This window comes from Apium graveolens, chromosome 10 (genome assembly GCF_009905375.1).
Source record: "Apium graveolens cultivar Ventura chromosome 10, ASM990537v1, whole genome shotgun sequence".
NCBI lineage: Eukaryota > Viridiplantae > Streptophyta > Magnoliopsida > Apiales > Apiaceae > Apium > Apium graveolens.
This window is the reverse complement of record NC_133656.1, coordinates 120,658,510-120,680,777: the sequence shown is the minus strand read 5'-3', so window position 1 is coordinate 120,680,777 and position 22,268 is coordinate 120,658,510.

The window sequence follows — 22,268 nt, the reverse complement described above, 5'->3', positions numbered from 1 at the left end:
CTCTTATAGGCCTGGGGACATCATGGATTGATCCCATTAAGGCTCACATTGAAACCGGTTGGTTACCAAACGATGCTACTGAAGCACGAAAATTGGCTGTTCGAGCACTAAGATACTCTTTGATAGATGGAATTCTGTATAAAAGATCTTTCGTGGTTCCCTACTTAAGGTGTCTCAGGCCCGATGAGGCTCTCTTGGCTCTTGAAGAAGTACATGAAGGCATATGTGGGCAACACTTGGGGGTAGGGCCTTAGCTCATAAGGTAACTCGTTTAGGCTTTTATTGGCCAGAAATAATGGCTGATGCCAAAGAATATGTGAAAAAATGTGACCGCTGTCAGAAGCACGCACCAGTTGTTAGACAACCCCCCGAAATGCTGACCTCTATCAACTCGCTTATCCCCTTTACTATGTCGGGAATGGATATACTATGACCTTTCCCCGTGGCCACGGTACAAAGGAAGTTTCTGATTGTAGCCATTGATTATTTCACCAAGTGGGTTGAAGCCAAACCCTTGGCCAAGATCACAACTAAGCAGGTTGCACAATTCCTGTGGGAAAGTATTATGTGCCGGTATGGAATTCCCCGCATCCTAGTCACTGTTCAACAATAAGGAACTCAAGAAGTATTGTGAGGAAAATGAAACTGAGTTGGGATTCACCTCTGTGGCTCACCCGCAAGCCAATGGGCAAGTGGAAGTGGCAAATCGAATAATCCTTGATGGACTAAAGAAGAGGATCGAGAAGTCAAGGAATAACTGGGTGGATGAAATACTCCCCATACTATGGGCCTATAGGACTACCTGTAGAGTCACGACTGGAGCAACTCCCTTCATGTTAGCATATGGTGCAGAACAGTTGTTCCTGTAGAGATATCACATTCCTCCCCCAGGATTGAAGATTTCAATGCTGAGGAAAATGAAGAAGGGCAAAGGTTAGCCCTGGATCTAATTGATGAAGTACGAGATGAGGCACATGCGAAGATAGTGGAATATCAGAAAAAAGCTTCATTCTACTACGACCTAAGGGTTAAAGAAAGGTTCTTCAAACAAGGTGACTTAGTCTTGAGGAAAGTGGAAGCTTCTAGCGTAGGGCAGAAAGGTAAACTTGCCCCAAATTGGGAAGGGCCGTACAAAGTCAAGAGCGTTCAGGGTAGAGGAACCTACAAGCTGGAGACTATGGATGGTTTTGAAGTCCCGAGAACTTGGCATGCCCAAAACCTGAAGGTTTACTATGTGTAGAATAGTTAAAGTATGATTCTCACTTGTCAGTGTGACAAGTAGGTTTAAAAGCACCTTGAAGCTTTGCTTGCTTAGGATTTTTCTATATAGAAGATATGTTTAGATTTTATCAGGTTTGAACCCAATTCATGTAAGGTATCAAGAATACCATGTTATAATATACAGCCTTCGACTTAATCTTAGCTTATTAGATTGATGCATTGTGAAGGATAAAACCAAGTTATAAACTTGAGTTTGAAAAATCGAAAGAAAAAATACGATGATACTTGGGCAAAATACGACTGAAAATAATAAAAGTCAATTACAAAGTTCAATATTGTCTAAGAAAGAAGAAATACATAAAAACTTAGGCCTTGGAAGGCTGGGATTCTTCGAAACTACTATCCGAAGTCTCCTCGGATGTCTCTTCATTCGGTCCCTCAGAAGTCCCCTCGGAAGTCTCCGCAGAGGTTCCCTCGGAACTATCTTCGGGCTCTTTGGATGCTGCAGGAGACGCTGGTTTAGGAGACGCTGGCTTTGGAGGCTCTTCTACCCTGGCCTTCTTTATAACGGGCTCAGGCTCCTCCTCAGAAGAAGATTCCTCCCCTTCAGAGCTGGATTCGAGCTCCTTCCTCTTTTGGCCTTGGCCTTGACTCCCCGATGGGCCGTCCTTGATCAAATCGGCGAGCTTATCTGCAATGCCCCCAAGTTCTGGAACTCGCACAGGACAAGGGAAGGAAGACTGTTCAAGGACTTCTGGAAACTCATCCTGAATAGCCTCCACAGCGGCGTCCTAGCCTTCCTTGTAGCTGACAGGATGAAGGAGGGCATCATGCTCCACCATTAAATCTTTGAATTCCTGAGTATCCATCCAGCCGTCAAAGGCTTTGTCCTTTTGAGCCTTGAGGATAACATTCTCAGCCCAGGCTGTTTCCAAGTCAGAAGTTGATAAGGCGAGTTGGGCTTCAAGGGCCTCTATTCTTTGGTTGACCTCCTCCAGCTTCTTGTTCGCCTCCTCGAGGCCAACTTTCCAAGCGTTGGCTTGGTGAATTGCCCCTTGAAAATGGGCGTTCGCCTTCAAGATACACAACAAAAGTAAGAAATGGGAAAAATCAAAAAGGCAAAAAACTACGAATGGCAAAGGAAAAAGACGTACCATCGCCAAAGCCTGAGCTCCGAAAAGCTCGTTAGCCTCCAAGTCCTATTGAAGGACAAAGTATTCATAGTCAACCGGGGAAATGGAATGCATAGACCATTCCTTGGCAAGCGCTGTGTTTCCAACAATCGAATCCTTGCCCCAGATTCCCCAACCAGGTTGGAAGAAAGACCCTATTTTTTTTTTGGTACGTAAAACTTAGCTGGGGCCTTCCTCACCTGGTTCCTTTGCCTGGAGTAGGAACTCCGGGAAATGATCCCCAAGGTGCGGATCTTTGAAGACCTTTCCAGCGTGCTTCATCCTGGTCATTTCCAGGTCTTTAGGCTTTGTAGCCTCCACAATCTTCTCAACTACTGTAACAAATAAGATAAGTGAGTTGAGAAATTAGCAAAGTAGAAAATGGAATAAATGAAAACAACTAGAGAAGGAAGGAAACATACTCTTTTTAGGAACGGGAGAAAGGTCGCGTTCTACAAGAACGGTCTCCCTGATAAGATCCCAAGAATGGGAAGTCCCATTATCTTGAGTAAGGAGGTTGAAAGCTCTGATCTCCTCCTCAGAAAAAACTATATCATTAGGGCTCCCATCTACGGCTAGCCCAAAAGACGAGCGAAATAGGGTGCCCCAATCGCCACCCTCCCAAACGACGTACATAAAATCTTTCTTCCACCCCAAATTGTTTCCAGGGATGGACTTCCCGTTCACTGTGTGGGGGACGGTTGGGCGCTGGTTTAAAGAAACCCACCCCAGATTCTTGTCAGGACTGTTCTTGAACTGGAATATCTTTCTGAAAACAGCAACAGAGGTAGGGACATTGTGCTTGGCGCATTGCGATAGATAGCACATAATCAACCTTCAAGAATTAGGAGGGAGTTGGCAAGGGCTGATGCCCATATTAGCTAGAAAAACGGAGATAAATGGGTGAAAGGGGAGTCTAATACTTGCCCTTAGAGTATCCTTGTAGACGCATAGTGCGTCCTTCCTCCACTGACCGGCCCTGTCGGCCGGACCTGCAAGAACTAGCTTGAAAGGATCCTTGATTTTGAACCAACCACTCAACTTGTCTAGCTCCTTTAGATCCCACAAGGCACTGATATGGTGGTACGCGTCTAGATGCGCATCAGACGGGTACTCGTCTCTCGGGTGTTGATCATATCGATCAAGGAAGTCTACCTTGATCGAATGGGGAATTCATTGGACTTTCTGGCCACATTCATCTTGGCTAAACGAGTCATTTTCTTATCAGCCATCTGAAAAAGGGCACATAAGGAGACAATTTTAAAACACAAACTATGTAAAAACAAGCACAAGAAGAAAAAGGGAGAAGTGTTACCTGAAGAAATGCTCCTAAAAAAGGCTTTGGGGCTTAAGATACTCCGACCTACCGTTATTGCTCTGAGATTCTTAACAGAAGAAAAAAGAAGGAGAATTTAGAAATGAGAAAGTGAGGAGCAATAGACTCTACTCACTCCTTTATATAAGAGAAAAAGTGAAGTTGAAGGGACAAAAAGCCCAATAAAGATAAAGGCCCAAAGAAGAAAGCCCGGAAATGGAACGTTCCAGAATACTCCAAGGAATTCCAAATAAAATAAATAAAAATTCCCGAGAATTCTAGAGAATTCTAAAGAATGTGTTTTAATATATTAAAGCCCAGATTAATATGGAAGAGGCCCAATGGGAGGCCCAAATCCAATTAAGATTTGGAAAAATAGAAAGCCCAAATCCAATTAGGATTTGGAAAAATACAGGCCCAAATCAAAGCCCTAAAAAAATAAGGCCCAAACAAGGCCCAATCCAAATTGGATGACAAGGAGGCCCAATAATACCAGGATTGAGGTCGAATTCCAGGTCGTGAATTCTGCTCGAATTCTTTCGAACAGACACCCGAAAATTACGGGTATAATAGACCAGGATTGAGGTCGAATTTCAAGTCGTGAATTCTGTTCGAATTCTTTCGAACAGACACCCGAAAATTACGGGTATAATAGAACAGGATTGAGGTCGAAATCCAGACCAGGATTGAGGTTGAATTCCTGAATCAAGCACAATATTTTTCAAGAATGGGTGCAGAAACTTAGACTAAAATCCAGGTCGAAGAATCGACTAGGATCCTGGTCGAAACCCAGGTCGTGAATCCTAGTCGAAATCTAACGACCAGGAAGCAAATAAGCACAGAAGTCTCGACTAAGATCTAGGTCGAAGGTTCGACCAGGATCCTATTCAAAATCCAGGTCGTGAATCCTAGTCGAAACTTCACGACCAGGAAGCAAAGAAAGACACAAGTTTTCGACCAAAATCTAGGTCGAAGGTTCGACTAGGATCCTGGTCGAAATCCAGGTCGTGGATCCTAGTCGAAATCCTTCGACCAGGATTGGAAAGCTGGCCCAAAATTCGACTAGGATCCAGGTCGAAATTTCGACTAGGATCCTGATCGAAAAAGGGCTAAAAATTTGAGAATATTTGTGAAAAATTGCAGAAAATTTGGAAAAATCTCAGAAAAAAGAGAAAATTCCTGAAAAATAGCAGAAAATTCCTAAAAATAGTGAGAAGGTAAGAAAATAGAAAGGGAAGTTTTTAAACAACCCTGAAGCCGCGTACAAGGCAAATCATTGTAAACGTGTAGGTCGCTCCACACTTTACGCAAAACGATACCCTGAAAGGGAATGAACGAACTTAACTTTTGCGAAATCTTATACGGTTTCCCAAAAGTTGGGGGGTAAATGATAGGGATAAATAAATCCTGATTGTGTAATTAAATATCACAGTAATTATACATGATTTGGGCTGCTAGGCCCAATAAGAAGATGTATGACATTCAGACCAAAAAGGTTAACACATTGATCAGGCCTGATGGACCAGATCAGGCCTGATGGAACAAAGAAGGCCCAAAAACCCTGAATATTAATTAATTTCATAATTAATTAATAAGGGAAAATCAGCTACTAAAAAGAGTCCCAATAAGGTCATAAATCCTTGCAGATTAGCCTCTAAGGGACCTAGAAGGATAAGAAATCAGTTTCCTACTATTTAGGACTCCAAAGTCCATTCTAATTCAGAGACTTGATCACCAAGTCTCCTATACCAAGTCCAATTCAAGGACCACCAACATCTATATAAGAGGTCTCACCCCACAAATCAGAACTACATTTTTTGACTTGATCCTTGGCAATCAGCAAGGTACGTAGGCATCTTGTTAAGGCAGATTGAGTCACAAAACACAAGAGCAGTCAAATCGAGCCTCGAAGCTCACGTTCCTTAGTAATAAATACAGAAATTATATATCTTAGTTTTTAATCCATAACAATATTCAACCCCCTTAAACATATTACTTTACTGGGAAACAAGTGGTATCAGAGTGGACAAATTAACTGGTAATTTGAAAAGGTCAAGATGTCTGGAAGTAAGTATGAAAGCATGAAAATTCCCATCCTGAAGAAAGCTGATTACTCTACATGGAGAGTAAAGATGTTGATGTTCCTGGAAGCTATTGATGATACATATGTTGATATTATCAAAAGAGGACCTCCATACCCTATGGAAACTCTGGCTATGACCCCAAATGTTCCTGAACACTATGTCAGGAAAGAAAGATCAAAGTGATCAGATCCTGAGAAGGCTTCAATGCTTAAGGATGCAAAAGTCAAGAATATTCTGCACAATAGTTTGGACAATATGATGTCCAACAGGGTGATTACCTTAAAGACGCCAAAAGAAATATGGGATGCCTTGGAGACACAATGCCAAGGTACAATGGAAATAAAGAAGAATAGAAGAGTTATTCTTGTGCAAGAATATTAGCAATTTGATGCCAAGGCTGATGAGTCAATTACTAACATCTATGATAGATTTCTGACACTGTTGAATGATCTACCATTGGTTGGAAAAGAGTATGATAGATAATTCTCAAACACCAAGTTTCTGAGAGATCTTCCAGAAGATTGGGATACCCAAGCTTCAATAATCAGGCATCAGTATGATCTTGATTTACTGACTCTGGATGAAGTCTATGGGATGCTGAAAACTCATGACTTGGAGATCCAACAAAGGAAGAATAAAAAGGGTCAGAAGATGAAGGTTATAGCTCTAAATGCCGAGACTCAGAAAGGAAAGGAAAAGATAAGTGAGAGGTCAAGAAAAAGGAACATAGTGGAAGAGACAGATACTGACGAATCATCAGATCCTGACACAGATACGGATATGGATTCTGAGATTGAACTAGATGATCCTCAAGTTATTGAAATGGCTGCAATACTGGTTAAAGGCTTTAGAAGGATAAGGTTTGCAAAACCATAAAGGAAAGGTGGTTTCAACATTAAATTCTCTGGAGATGGAAAAGGAAAGTTCAGGAAGAGTGATGGACAGTATACCCAGGGAAGGAAGTTTGACAAGACCAAGGTGACTTGTTACAACTGCAATAAAAGGGGACATCTGGCTACTGAGTGCCCTAAGTCAACTGGAAAAGCCCTGGTCACAACAAACTCTAACAAGGAATGAATGGACTTATAAGGAACTGACAATGATGATAAATGTTATGCACTCATGACAACTCATGGAGAGGATGCTTCAGGAACTGATAAGGTACCTTCAATTGTAACACCGTCCAAATCCGGGGTATAGATCTGGGGTATTACTGCCACTAATTACATTATTAAACCTGCATAGTAATAATAATATACATATAACAAACCCATTATTCCTACTGCTCAGGATTTTTTAAGGTTAAGGTGTGAAAACAAGAACAACTAACTACTTTATTACAAATAGTCCAAATAAACAGTATTATAACCCTTCTTTATTACAAACCATTTATCTACACAAGTTTTAAACTAAGTTTCTTTTATTCAGACAATATTTACATCTGTTAATGCTACACCTGCTCAGGCATTTCAAAACTCTCTTCTGGAATTGGAATTAACACCCTTGGTGCTAGAGGGTCCAACCGTCTGACCCGCTTCTTGATTACCCGAGTATGGATGAGTGTCATTCTCAGACTTAACTGAAAAACAAGGCGAATAACAATATAGGGGTGAGCCATAATTGCTCAACAAGCCTGCAACAATTATATATATAGTATAAATAAAGAAGGTTAAATGAACCGGTAATCTGGCTGTTCGTACAACCACATGTTTCTGTAGGGAATAATGAAAGCCACTATCGGCGAGTACCAAATCAATTAGACTGTACACCAAAAACTAATATATGCACTATAACCTGCTGATCAGTCAGGATATAGCGCGGATCTATACCCGACTGCATAGACCCACCAACATATAGGGTACCCAGGCCCTATGGACTAATAATCAAGGGTCAGGTTCATACCCGACCCGCATCGTAACCATCCAGTCCATAACTCACCATCCGAAACAATCAGTATGCTTTTGATGTATCTCAATATTGGTATATATCAGAGTATATATATATATATAACTATTGGAATATGAATAGAGGATTCAATGAATTGGGAGAAATCAGGAATCGAAATGAAATATGAATAAAGGAACAACATTTGTGTATCAGTGTTTATGAACAAGAATTATCAGGGTATAGCTGCCATGGTAATTTGAAAGTAATTAACTATTCAGAACTTAGAATAAGGGAAAAACTTGCTTGGTATACACTCTGCTTCAGGTATTTCACAGCTCCCTATTTCCGGCTTGATCCGCCTTGCTGGTATTGTTTCTATCAAAGAAAGTTATTCATTAAGTTAATTTTCATCGCAATCGCATCTCAGACTGAGACCACGTAGCCCTTATTATCTTCCCGTACAATTTTGTCTGACTCGTAAATAAATTATTTATCATTTAGGACCTATGTACTCACATAAATCACATAGCACATAAGGCACATAGCTGGTTTAGACTCACAAATATTTTTGGAATCGAAATCGGGTCTATATTCGCATTAACAAACAATATATGACTCGTTTCCTAATTTTCTGGGAATTTATTGGACTCACATTTATAAATAATAAGTTCTGTAATCAAATAAATATCGTAAGCCAACTCGCTTCCAAAAGAAATTAAGATTTACAATTATTATTAATGGATTCGGGTCATTTTTCTGAGTTTAAGGGTCTTCGTTTCGATTAAATCCGATAAAAGGTTCAATTATTACGCAATAAAAAAGAATAATTCAATTATCAGTCACTCTAATTAATTATTCAAACATAATTAAACCTCAACTATATTTTTAAATAATTATCTAGGAAAAATCAAATTTAAAATTAATTTTACCCTAATTTTTGGAATTAATTTGAATTTATTACAAATTATTTAATTAAATTAATTAATTATAAAATAATTAATCAATTTAAATAAATAATAAGTAATTCGCAAATAAGTAAATAAATAAATAAAAAGTTACATTTTTGGATTTTTAAAATTAAAAAAATATTTCAAGTTTATGTGTAAAATAAATTAAATAATTAATCAATTTATATATATGATTTTCCAAATAAATAAACTAATTTTCTAAATTTTATAAAAATAAAACAAAATAAAATATCCAGAAACAGAATCCAGAAATCAGAGTTGGGTTCTTGAAGGCCAAAACTGGGTCAACCACCGTGTTGACACCGGGTCTTCAAGAAAATTTCGGGTTCGCCGGCCGGTTAAAACGCGGTGGTCAAAACCCAGATTTCCGGCAGCCTAATCCCCCTAAAACGAGTCGATTTTGATTAATTATAACTTGGTTTGCCTTCCCCAGGACTACACAATACAACCGTCGTCCCAATCATCTTCAACAACCCTGGCCCCGTCGTCTCCGCCCAATTCCGCCATCACCGCTAGGAAGCTCGATGTCCAAGTCCGGCGAGCTGATTACAACCAATTTGGGCATTGTTTGGATCAATTCACACCTCGAATCCATTCAAAATTTCACTAGAAATCTAAAAATAGCCTTATCTAATCCTGATAACCCTTGTAACAAAAACTTCGACCAAATCAAAAAAACTTTCCGGCCAAATACAAAATCTACTATTCCGTACCTGAAAAATAGAAAATTATAGCTTAAAATAAAGCTTAGATCATCTACAATCGAACCCCTATCAACAATGTAACCTCAGTTTCCTCTATATCCAAAAATGAATTAATCAAAAATTGCATAAACCCTAAAACATAAACTATCAATTAGAGCTACCATTTGATACAATTATTAATGCAAATCAATCATAAATAGTCATATAAAGCAACCCCAACAATCAATTTCATCCCATAAACCCAGAATCAAAAAGCCCCAAATTACAGTTCAAGAACCCTAAATTATGAAATTAAAATCCAGACATCAAAACATGAAATTGATGATGTTAACAGAAAGTAGAGATCATAAGCTTTGATTTGGTTACTCACATGTATGATTTGGATATCAGAATCACTATAAAATCTTTAATTAAATTCAAGAACTGTTTTTCACCCCCAAACTGAATTTTTCTATTTTCTGTTTTTTATTAATTATTTAATAATTAATTAGTAATTAATCAACTATTTATACTAGTAAAAACAATACCCCTAAATAAAATTAAGGCCCTAATTATACATTTATTAAAATTAATTGGCCCTAATTGTTTATTATTTTCGGGTATTAATTTTGAATTTTTAAATATTCAATAATTACAAAATATATGCCAAAAATTCCCAAAAATTGTGAATAATACAAAAATGCAAAGAAAAATGATATTTGATAATTTTATGATCCTAAAAAATAAAAATGTGATTTTTGTGGGGCTTTTGACACCCGAAAGGATCCGGAAAAGTCATTTTTCGTGAAACGAGAAAATTTGTAAAACGACTGGATGTTTAGAATATCGCGATGGTATAAGCCATACTAGGCAAAATAAGGCCAATGATTTTGTTTGAATTATAGGCTATTAAAACACTGTTTAGGGCGTACAACTTTTCATATAAAGGCATTTACCCTAGAATAAAACACCCGATAATTACCCAGAACACATTGTGACAAAACAGAATACACGTAGCATATAACAGTTAGGGTTTCACAATTCTACACTCTTAATAACATATTAAAACACATAATTCACCTTTATTAATATATATTACATGCGTAATTTCTCAGGCGTTACATCAATTGTATTTCTCATTGACACTAATAACTTGTCTGAACTAAAAAATTTCTTATACTCTTTGCCTGTCACTTCTAAACGTAAGACTATTGAATGTGACAGTTTGATTGCTAATAATAAGATTCTTAGAGAAAGAAATGATTTCTTAGAAGCTGAGTTAGTATGCATGCATGAAAATAAAAAGGCATGTAGGAAGGCCCAACATAATGAAACTCAGATAAACATCAAGTATGCAAGATTAGAGAAAGTTCTTGAGAAAGAAAGAAAGGTGTTTAAAATATGGACGACTTCAGGAAGAAAAGTTCATAGTTTCATTAGTGATAAGAATTGGAAAGAATGTCTATGTTATAATAAATTACTGATAGGAATATCAATAAGGATATTAATAACAATACTCATGTTACGTTTGTAAGAACTGCCAAAAATGGAGTGAAGTCTGTTTATGAAGTTGGTTCTACCTCTAAGAATCCTGATGAAAAGAAAGCAGAACCCAGAGTTTCTGATAAAAAGAAAGAAGAGCCTAAAATACAAGAAAAGAAAAGAAAAAATATAGGACTTCTTTCTAAAACTCAATTAGACAAGAAAATTTGTGAGATAACTGCTAGGACTCACAAATCTAGGTCAAAGAGAGGTAGAAATAGTAAACAGGGAATAAATAAGGGAAGCAATTATAAGTACATTCCTGATGCTCCTAGGAAATCTTGTTTTAACTGTGGCAATACTAATCATATTGCTATTGATTGCAGTAAGCCTAAAAATAAAGTCACTAAGATTCCTGAGTCTGATATTAGTGGTAGATCAGTATTTTACAAACCACAGAACCCTTGTTCTCATTGTGGTAGAAGTTGGCATTCTATTTACACTTATACATATTATCATAGTCAGTATCACAACAATTATGATCCTTTATCTAAATTCAATAAAATTTTTGTTTTTAAATAGAACTGCTAAACTGAATGTGCATACATCTTATAGAGTTAAAATTGTCAAGATAAATCCTAATAGAGCAATTCCTGATGGATCAATTCCTGATAATAAGTCTTCAACTGCAAAAAATACATAAGATATCCAAAAGGACCCAACAAGTGTGGGTTCTTAAAAATTCTAACTGATTTCCATATTTCTAAATACAAGGAAACAAGAAGAATGTGCTTGTTTTGGACAGTGGTTGTTCTACACATATGACTGGAACTAAATCCCTGTTTTCAGAATATAAGGAGAAGGCTGGCCCAATGGTTTCCTATGGTAATATAAATATAGGAAAAATAATGGGATATGACAATATAATCTTTGGAAATGTCATCATCTCAAGCGCAGCTCTGGTAGATGGACTGAAGTACAATCTGTTGAGCATCAGTCAAATTACTGACAGAGGTTTCTATGTTATGATCTATGATACTCACTGTGAAGTAGCTTATAAGATCACAAATAAAATTGTTTTCAAAGCTTACAAACATGGAAACATTTATGAAGCCAAACTTTATGCAAATACTGATGGTCCTAAAACTTGTTTGGTAACCAAGGCATTAGTAGATAAAAGTTGGAAAAGAAGACACCCATGAAAAGGTTATAATTGTAGACAAAAAGCTTAAATCAGGAAAGGAGGCAAATCCTGATGATCTTGAGTCAAGTTTATGATAATGTACAAGTTGAGGGGGAGCAACATCAATCTATTCAATTAGGAATCAACAGCACTGTTACAGGGGGAGCTTCGCATGGAACTAATGTTATAATTCAATTACTGATGATTTGTCAATATCTGAAAGATTGATTAATGCTGATGAGATTCTTGATTTAGCTACTAAATCCATCAATGCAAATGCTGAGGGGGAGAATCATGATTAAATTCTTGATTTTGGATTGCAAACTTTTTCACATCATGTGATGGACAAGACCTGATTTTTCTTAAAAAGATGGTAACATTATTTCTTTCGTGATTTTAATTGATGCAAATTTGTTTAATTCTCTATAGAGTAATCATGATAAATTTGTCATCCGTATCCGTTTATACTTGGGAATAGTAGTAAATAAAGAGACTTTGCTTTGTACTTGCATAGATATGTATAATATTATGCATGACGTCCTCATTATTACATGATTATCAATAGAGTCTCTTCAGCTCCTCACATCTTCTCTATATAATCACGCAACACATCTCACAAATAACTCACCCTCTGCAAAACACAACTGTTGACTTTCTCTTCATATTCCAAATTTTTCTTCTACACAAACACATGGAACACCTACAACTTTTCCGTCGTAGCAATGGTGTTTATCTTCCAATAAACAATTCAGTTGAAGGGCATCTATACTTCGATCCTTTCGGACTAAAAGTCCAGATAGACGGTGAAGTTTATCATCTGGCTGACTTTCCACAGTCATTCATTAATCATCTCTCATGGGATGATCAAATGGAGCTTCAATTCTTCACTATGTAAGTCATTATTGAAGAAGAAAGGAGAGCAGAGGAAGCCAAGTAGCGTCCCCTTAACGCTCTGAAGTTGCAAGAGAATATTATTTCTCTTGCATCCTCCATGTCTCGCATATATCATCACAGAGCGATGAAGAGACAAGAAGCAGCAAAAAAGATGAAGAAGGAGTAGATTCTAGCTTTTAGGAGTTAGGACTATTCTTTAAAAGTCTTTGGTACTTCTCTTTTTGTAACCATCTTCTATTATTAATAAAAATTTCTTGCTTAATCAATCTTAAAGTGTGATGCATATTCTTGTAAATTTCTTTTACTTTTGTGTGCTTCACAACTTGTGACTATTCATATTTTATTTTGCAATGCATGTATGAAGATTGAATATCTTGAAAATGAATGTGTAAAACTAATTTCCACTTGAGCTATTTTTGAAAAATGAAGAATAGTTAAAGTACAAAAATTTCAAGAAGATATAGATGATGAAGAGACATTCGATGAAAGGTTCATTCTTAATCCCATATTACGATTCTTTTATTAAAAAAATATGTATGTAGGTGTTTTTGTCTAACAAAATGCCTCACAAGTATAGTCTTCCAACTCCTGAAACTATGGAACAAGACATATCTAGTCATATTCCTGACCCAAGTATTTCTCTTAAAACTACCAAATCTAGACACAATATCAGCTCTGGTTCTTTTTAAAAGGAATCAGTTACAAAATCAAGAACAATAGCTAGGACTGATGTGTCTCAAAGACAATCAGGTTCAAAGATTGGTTCACTTTCACTTAAATCATTGGAGAAACAAGGTAGAGGAAGGAAGGAAAATGTTCCATCATTAACAAGCATCAAGAAGAATGAAGGAAGAAAGAAAAGGAAGACTGCAACTTGTGTTACACTAGTAGATGAGCCATCAGACATTGATACTGATAGTGGTGGTCCAATTGTTTTCAAGATGCATGTTCGACCAGTGGAGGTTACTGGAACTAGTACAGGCGAAGCAAGAGATGACATTGTAGCAGCTAGTCATGTGCAAAAGAAAAGAAGATTAGTTAAAGTAGCTGAGAAGGATCTAGCTAAACAAGAGCAAGCTGGCTTGGAAGTATTAGCTCAAGTTACTCTTGATCAGGAAATTGCAAATACTGACAAGTTTTCATCAATTTCTGATTTCGCACAGTCAAATCCTGATAAAACTAAAAGAAAGGCTGAAAAAACATAGTATATGTCAGAAAGCAGTCCAAGCAGCAGTATCCACAGAAGGGGTACAGTACACAAGAACCATTTTCTCAATTTGAAGATGCAACTGTTCATGCCCCTGCTACACAAGAACCACCTGCTCAAAGTGTAGGTGCAAGCACTGAAATTCATCAGACTATTCCTGACATTGCTCAAGGGATCATATTTCTATGAATGCTGATATTCATAAGACAATACAAGACATGGAAGCTCATCAGAAGCACAATGCTACATTGGATGCTGTCATCAATGATCTCATCTTTGAGGGAAGCACACAAGAACCTTCAGTTCAAAGGATTGAAGAAGCTTCTACACCTCAAGTCGCACAAGAACCAACAGTTCAAAGTATTATTGCAGACTTAGTATCAAATCCTGACATGGGGTCTATTCCTGACAAGTGGAAAATCTCTGACACAAGGTCAATTCCTGATGAAGATGTTCCTGATTCTACACATCTTAATGTACTGATCACTTCTAAGGATAAAACTGAAGAAATTTTGGTGTAACCACTCAAAGCAATACCAATGGTCTTTAACACTAAAGGTTCATCACATGAAACTACGCCTTTTAAGTCAAATCTTGATTTCAAGCTCAAAGAAAAAGTTCCTGATGCTAATTCTGATGATCCTAAGACATTTTCTGATCCTGATGATGAGTTTGAAGATTCTGATGATGATAATCTTGATGATGATGCTTTGAAAGCTGGAATAGAAGCATTTAAATTGTCTAATTTTGGTTTATCATCTGGTCATGCTCCTGTTCTTAATGTTCATAGAACTCAAGAATGGATCATTCTTGGAGCTTATCAAGTGAGAAGATTTCTCTAGAAACTGCTCAGACTCTGGTTGATCATGTTGTTCATTTGGTTTCTAATCCTGATATGAAAGTCTCTATCAAGACCACAACAGTTTTAGTCAAAGGATTGCATTCTTCTGTCTCTGCACTCCAGCAAGATAATGTTCATCTTAGAGAAAAGATTGCTGATCTTTCTGTGACTATTAAAGGTACAAACAAACATAATGGCTTGATAAAAAGGATGTTTAGCTTGGAAGCTAAACATGATCACATGTATGAGAAGCTAACAGCTCTGGAAGCTGGTCAGAATGCTATAAATTTTAAGTTAGATGCTATTCTCTCTCTTCTACAAAGTCTAGATGCCAAAAAGGGGGAGATATAGTACCTAAGACAAAATGTCAACCTGAATCAGTTTTGAGGAAAAATGTCAATCCTGATGATGATGGTGATAAGAAAGCAAAGAAGACATATGATGCTGTGATAGTTCTAACTGGATCTGAAATTCAAAATCAAACTACACAGTCAAACTCAGGTCTCTAAGGGTAGATCACATGGATCTAAATTAGAAGCTGCTCTTATTACTTCAAGTTCAATTCCTGACAACAAAGATATAAATTCTGATTATGTTCCTGACACTGATAGAGTGATAATTATTCCTGATTCTGTTAAAACTGAAGAAGAAGAAATTATATTTCGGATGGATTTTCAAATTATTTCTGCTTATGTTAAAGCCTTTAATGCTGAAAACTTCAAGGAAGAAGAAATGGCTTTTGACAGAGAAGAAAGGGCACAAGAAGGAAAAATCAGAATTGTTGTTGACAAAGCAAATCAAGCATACAGAAACATGCTTAGAAGATCTGAAAGGAATAGATGGAGGAGTACAAATATGAAGATGTTATATGAAAGAGAAGAAATGAAAGCTCAAGTATTTCCAAAGATCAAGAACAGATATAAATGAAGAAAAATTGATGATCTTATTTTTAATGATGAAAGGAGCTTTACTTCTGGAGGTATAAGAGTAGATGGTTTACCTGGTTCTAATACCATGGGAGATAAAAAGTCTTGGTTAATACAAGTCAAGAATCTCAATTTGATTGAACCATGCACAAGAGTTGGAATAGGACATCATGAAGCTAAATTTGTCAATTTAAAGTTATTGAACTTCACTCTTGTTGATAGTCCTGGTCCGGATTTAACTGCTGATCACTTGGACAGACTTGAAGCTGTGAAGATTATACTTGACAAATATGATGGTTCTGAACATAAACAAAAGATCTTACTCTTATTATAAAATAATTAAGTTCAAGTTCTTTCACTTGATGAACTGATGATCATGTCAATAAAGGAACTGAAATATACTCACTATTTGCTAAGAGTTGAAGATGAAACTTCAAGAGAATGGTAAAATATGATTCTTGTCAATATCAGAAAAAGGATATTGAATAATGGTCGATATTACTTTGGATCATATATTCCTACATACATAAATTTCAGAGGGAAAGAAGTCAACATGAAGAAAGGAGGAGCTGTCTTTGAAAATATTCTTACTCAGAGGCATATAACCATGAATCCTGATGGAAAAAGAACTTGTTATGTGTCACTAGAAGAAATGATGACAGAAAGAGCTCAAATCAGAAATCTAAGAGTTTCTATCTGAAGGGTTTTTTAGCACATAAACGCAGCGAAAACATAAATTTAATCTTAAAAAAAATGAAACCCTCGCAGGATCCATGCGAAAAAAAAATAATATTTAATTCGTAGTTCAGTATGTTTACCTTAAGAAGCTTTACGTTAATGGAAAGATGGAGGTCTTTAATAGCGATCCAAGAACGATGAATGGAGATCCTTAGCAGCTGCTCCTCAAGTGTGAAACACTCCACTGGTATCCACCAAGAAAACGATGTAATGAAGGAGGAGGAGATGGAGAGAATTACGGTTTTGTAAATCTTTTTGGTTGAGGCAAAAATAGGGTCTATAATAGTATATTTATAGGCAAAATTTTCAGCTGAAAATTTTCCCATAAAATATTATTATTATTAACCCTTTATTATTCTCATTAATAATTAAAACACCTTTTAATTATTAATCCTTTTTCTAAACACTTTAGAAATAATTCTCTCTCTTGATTTAATTTCCAAAAATTAAATTCTTAATTAATAATATTAAGAACCTTTTCTTAATTAATTTATAATCAATTAAATCTCATTTAATCAATTATTAAATTTGCCAATTAATTATTTATTTCATAAATAAATAATTATCAACCATTATTAATTAATTCCTCAACCATTAAATCATTCTCTTTTATGGTGTGACCCTGTAGGTTCAATATTAAGCCGGTAGTAGAAATAAATAATAATAAAACTATTTTATTATTATTTATATAAATTCTCTAATTCATTAAATATGATTAATTAATTAATCATATTTATTCTACATTGTGAGGGATACTTCTCAGCATATCGCGACTATCCGGATAAATACAAAGCATGGAACTTGTGTCAAGCCTATCTTATTTAATCACTTACTTTTCCATTCACTATGCTTAGTTCTATTTAATGTAAATTAGAAACTCCTTTCTAATTTTATTCATTCTGGCCAGAGATTCCTGAACTAACATAAGTGGATCACCATTGAACATTCTCTTCCTACACTGAAAGGGGTAGATCCTTTATTGATCATACACTATCTTCGTGTACAAATTCCTATACCCAGTAGAGCCCTTATAATTGTCCCTTGAGACTAAGAACTAAACCAAATCATAGTTCAGTGTACACAAGATGACTATGATGACCTCAAGTCTAAGGATACTTGTACAACTATCACTATGTGAACAACTGCTGACACGTGAGTGAACTCCATCAGCTGTTCAGCTGTGTGAGTTATGTTCAGTGAACTTATTCTATAATAAGCACCTACATACTAGCTATAGTGTCACCACACAAATGTCTATGAGAACAGACATCCTTCATAATGAAGCAAGCATAGTATGTACCGATCTTTGCGGATTATTAATTACCAGTTAGTAATCCTACGACCAGAAACTATTTAAGTTTAGAGTTATCATCTTTTAGGTCTCATTAATATGATCTCATCACAATCCTTAAAAAGCTTTACTCTAAACTGTGGTATATCTTATTTAAACATTTAAATAGATAGAGCCCGCAATAAAAATAAAACAAGCCTTTTATTAATATCAATGAAATCAAAACATATTACATAAAAGTTATTCCTAAATCCTCATACATGATTGGACTTAGGACATATCTCATTCACTATCTACCAGTTATCTGATAAAATAGAGTTTGAGAAGAATTTGAAGATCAAGCTAGAAGATATTGTGTTGAAAAAGATTAATGTTAGAGTTAAAACTTTTGTTCAGAGATACTGCAGAGTTTATCATGAAATATGAAGATCAAAGTCTGAAATAAAGTATGTTTTACACTATATATTTTGTCTATCTGGATTTTGGCACTAGACAATTCGATTAGAATTTATGCTTATTCTGCAAAGCATAAATTGAGGGAGATTGTTAAGAATTGGCTAAGTCGAGAATCATGATCTGTCTAACAATCGGGATATGATCAACCATCAGGATATGATTATCCATTGAAAGCTTCATTATTATTCGTTGATAATCTATTCAGTCATTCGTTGATATTTACATATGAATATTCGTCGAAACTAAAACATATATCCGTTGATCAGTGTATCCATTGATAATGACTTACATGACAAGTCTGAGCTGCGAGATAAATCAGAATGTGCTGATTTATAGGATCGTAGTTGATTTAGATATGTTTAGAAAGTAGAAGAGTTATAATGTAACATATCTTGTAATTGATAAAGATTGATTGTAGCTGTGTAATATATAAATACATAATAGGTTATCACAATACGCGATAAGTGCTTTACTCGAGTATTCATATAACCTAGCAGCTCTTAAGAATATTGTTCTTGAGAGAGTTTTATAACAATTTATTAATGATCAATATAAACTTGTTATAATTCAAACCCTCTTTAGAATAATAGTTTTATAATAAATGCATGAACATGTGTACTTTGGAAAGTAAATAAACATGCAGATAAGGTTTATGCTAGATGTCAAAACTTCTGGATATCTACCTTGAAAAAAGGTGGCTACACAAATAGCAATACACGACTCAAATATGTACTGAAGAAAACGGATAATCAAGAAGGTGGCAATAGCTGTTGATTGATTACAATAGTCAAGTTTGAACCTTAAAATAAGGTAGGCTATTAATATGTATAAGGATAAAAATATGAGGTATGCAGTGATGTAAGGTTGTAAATTTGAAGCCTATAAAGGCTGTTGTTGTGCATGTAATATTGTACACCAAAGTGAAATTTACAGATAGATAGAAAAGAGCTGAAGCTCTTGTGAGAGAAAAAAACTACAGCCTTGTAAACACTTATATATATAAGTTGTATTTCTATTAAGTTGTATTAATATTATTGAAATATTTTGGTGTAAAGCCCATCTACGTTTCCAACAAGTGGTATCCGAGCCAAGGTTCCGTTCAAGAAAAGATGGCAAATATGATGGCGCAACCACAAATCCCGAAATTGACGGCAACAAATTACGGGAACTGGAGCATACAAATTAAGGTGTTACTCGGTTCCTACGACAATTGGGATATTGTTGAAAGCGGGTATGACGAGCCCAGATATATAGCCGCTGAAGCAGTCCTTACAAATACGGAGAAGATGATTTTGAAAGAGACCCGAAAAAAGGATAAAAAGGCCTTATATACAATTATTTAAGGTGTTGATGAATCAACCTTTGAAAAAATTTCAGATGCAAAAACGGCGAAATACGCGTGGGAGATTCTGCAGAAATCATTCCAGGGTGTCTAGAAAGTCAAAAAGGTTCGGCTCCATGTACTACGTGGGGAGTTCGAAAATTTGAAGATGCAGAGTTCCAAAAATATAAGTGAATTTGTTACGCGTATGAAAACGGTGACAAATGAGATGAAAAGAAAAGGGGAAAGTGTAACAGCCCAAATCCGGGGTCAAAATTTGGTGTCACTAGACAATCATTACATAAAATAAAGAAATAAATAAATAACCCCTTGAATCCGGATCGTTTACAGGTTATGGTATGAAAACAAGAATCTAATCTTCTACAACTTTCAATAACTAAAATACAAGTGTAAATACCTTTGAACTAATGCTCTTATCACATTCTTCTGACACCTTCAACCTCTCGCAGTGGAAATTTCTCTAACTTCTGTTGTCTATCAAAGCTATCCACTTTTATCCTTATCTGTTTCTGGCATAAATAAGAATTTACAAAGCAAGAGTGAGCCAAAAATGCCCAGCAAGTATATATTTTGAGTTTCAAACATTAATATCGAAGAAAACTTTCGGAAAAAATCTTAAAACAATTTAAAACCATTCTATTCACTTGAGTGAGTTGAGCGAATAAATGTTGACTGTCACCAGCCTTTAACTAAAATCCAAAAATGAAAAGCGATTCCCCGATTCATCTCCTGAATCAGGGTTTTGTCCGGTTTTGGGAATCATAAAATCAATCGAGAGAGAATGCTGTTAATGGCGATCAACAACAAATTAGGTTGGACACTAGTTCGCATCTATATACTGCTGATCAGTCAGAATATAATACAGACCTATATCTCAATATATAGATCTAGTCGGGTCCCCAGGCACTACGGCCCATCTCGAGGCACCAGTCATCCCGGTCCTCAGGATTAAGTAAAACTCAATCCCCATAATATCACTATCCAGCCAGTAGAGTGTTTTGATGTCAAATCATTTTGAATTCAAAACATCTCAATTCAGGGTTCGCAAATAACCCGAAAGAATGTGTATTTGCTCAAGAGAGCAATCGAATTATAGGAACAAGAATAAATGAACATGCATAATAAGAGTAATTGCAGCGAAATGTAAAACAGTTAACTATTCTGAACTTAGAATAGGAGCGAATCTATATTTGTAGTATTTAAAAGAAAATTCAATAATACTTGCAGTATTTAAAAGAAAATCGGGAATACTTGTAGTATTTAAAAGAATGTTCTGGAATACTTGCAGTATTTTAAAAGAAAAATCCAGAATACTTGCGTAAGAAGACTTAAAATAAATATCACTTGAACAATAAATGATGATAGGGATACTTGCCTTAATAAGCTTTAACCGCTATTACTGGTTGACTTTGGTTCGACTTTGATCGTTCAGATTTATCGTCAAACTACTATCTTATTCTGGATACGATCCCAACATTCAGACCCTTCAGTTGGAATTCGTTTATCTCGACGTCTAATCACTAGATCGTTCCTAGTCCGATGTCAAATCTCGGGCCTTCCGTCTAAAACCTATAGGGTTGAAATACCCTAATTCAGATAACCGTTTAAGCTTAACAACAAATCGTTATCCTATTCTACCCATACGATTTCATAACCGAATTCATATTTATATATATTATCGAAATACGCATAGCATTTATGGTTCACATCTTCGAAAATCGGTTCGGTATTTAATTTCGGAAAATACGTATATTTGTCATAAAAAAAATAGGGTAATCGATTATTCACAAAATATCTTGTCATGTCACGTAAATCGGTTTCATAAAGTTCAATTATATCCTCGTTCAACGTTACCGACAATTACAGGTTACGTTCCGTATTTTCGGAATTTATTTTCCCGAAAATCAGGCAGCGTTTCCCCTATTTATTGGCATAGCTTTCGAAATCAAATCGACGTCAAATCACAACAACAACCACAACATAATTCAATCCACAATCCAATTACCAAGTCCCAAACTCCGATTCGCTTAATTATTATTACTATTCGTATTTTGCATTTTTATTCATATTTTTATTTAATTAATAATATAGGACTCAGATTAAAATCATCGCTCATCGCCGACGGCGATAAAATTCGCGGGTTTCCGTTTATTACGGATATCCGACACGAATTCCATCGATTAATCACTGGTTATTCCTGCACGATACATTTTATTTCATGAATTCCGTTAAATCATTTTCCCTGCAGAAAATAATTTAATCAACAGCAAAATCTGCAGAAAGAGTCCAACACGTGTAAACACGCACAAACTGTCAGGGAAATAGCCCGAACAAACGCAAACCGGAAGAACACACCAACGGAACACAACAGCAACCTGAATCGGAGAACCCAGTCACCACAATTACACACAAACCACACTCACACACAGGGCACACACACACACATACACACACACACAACATCCAAGATATACGTACGCATACGCGCCACCATACCTCTCGGAGATTTTCGAGAGGCAGCAACACGAAGAACAACACAGGCCGACACAATACATACACCCCCGTATATATATATATA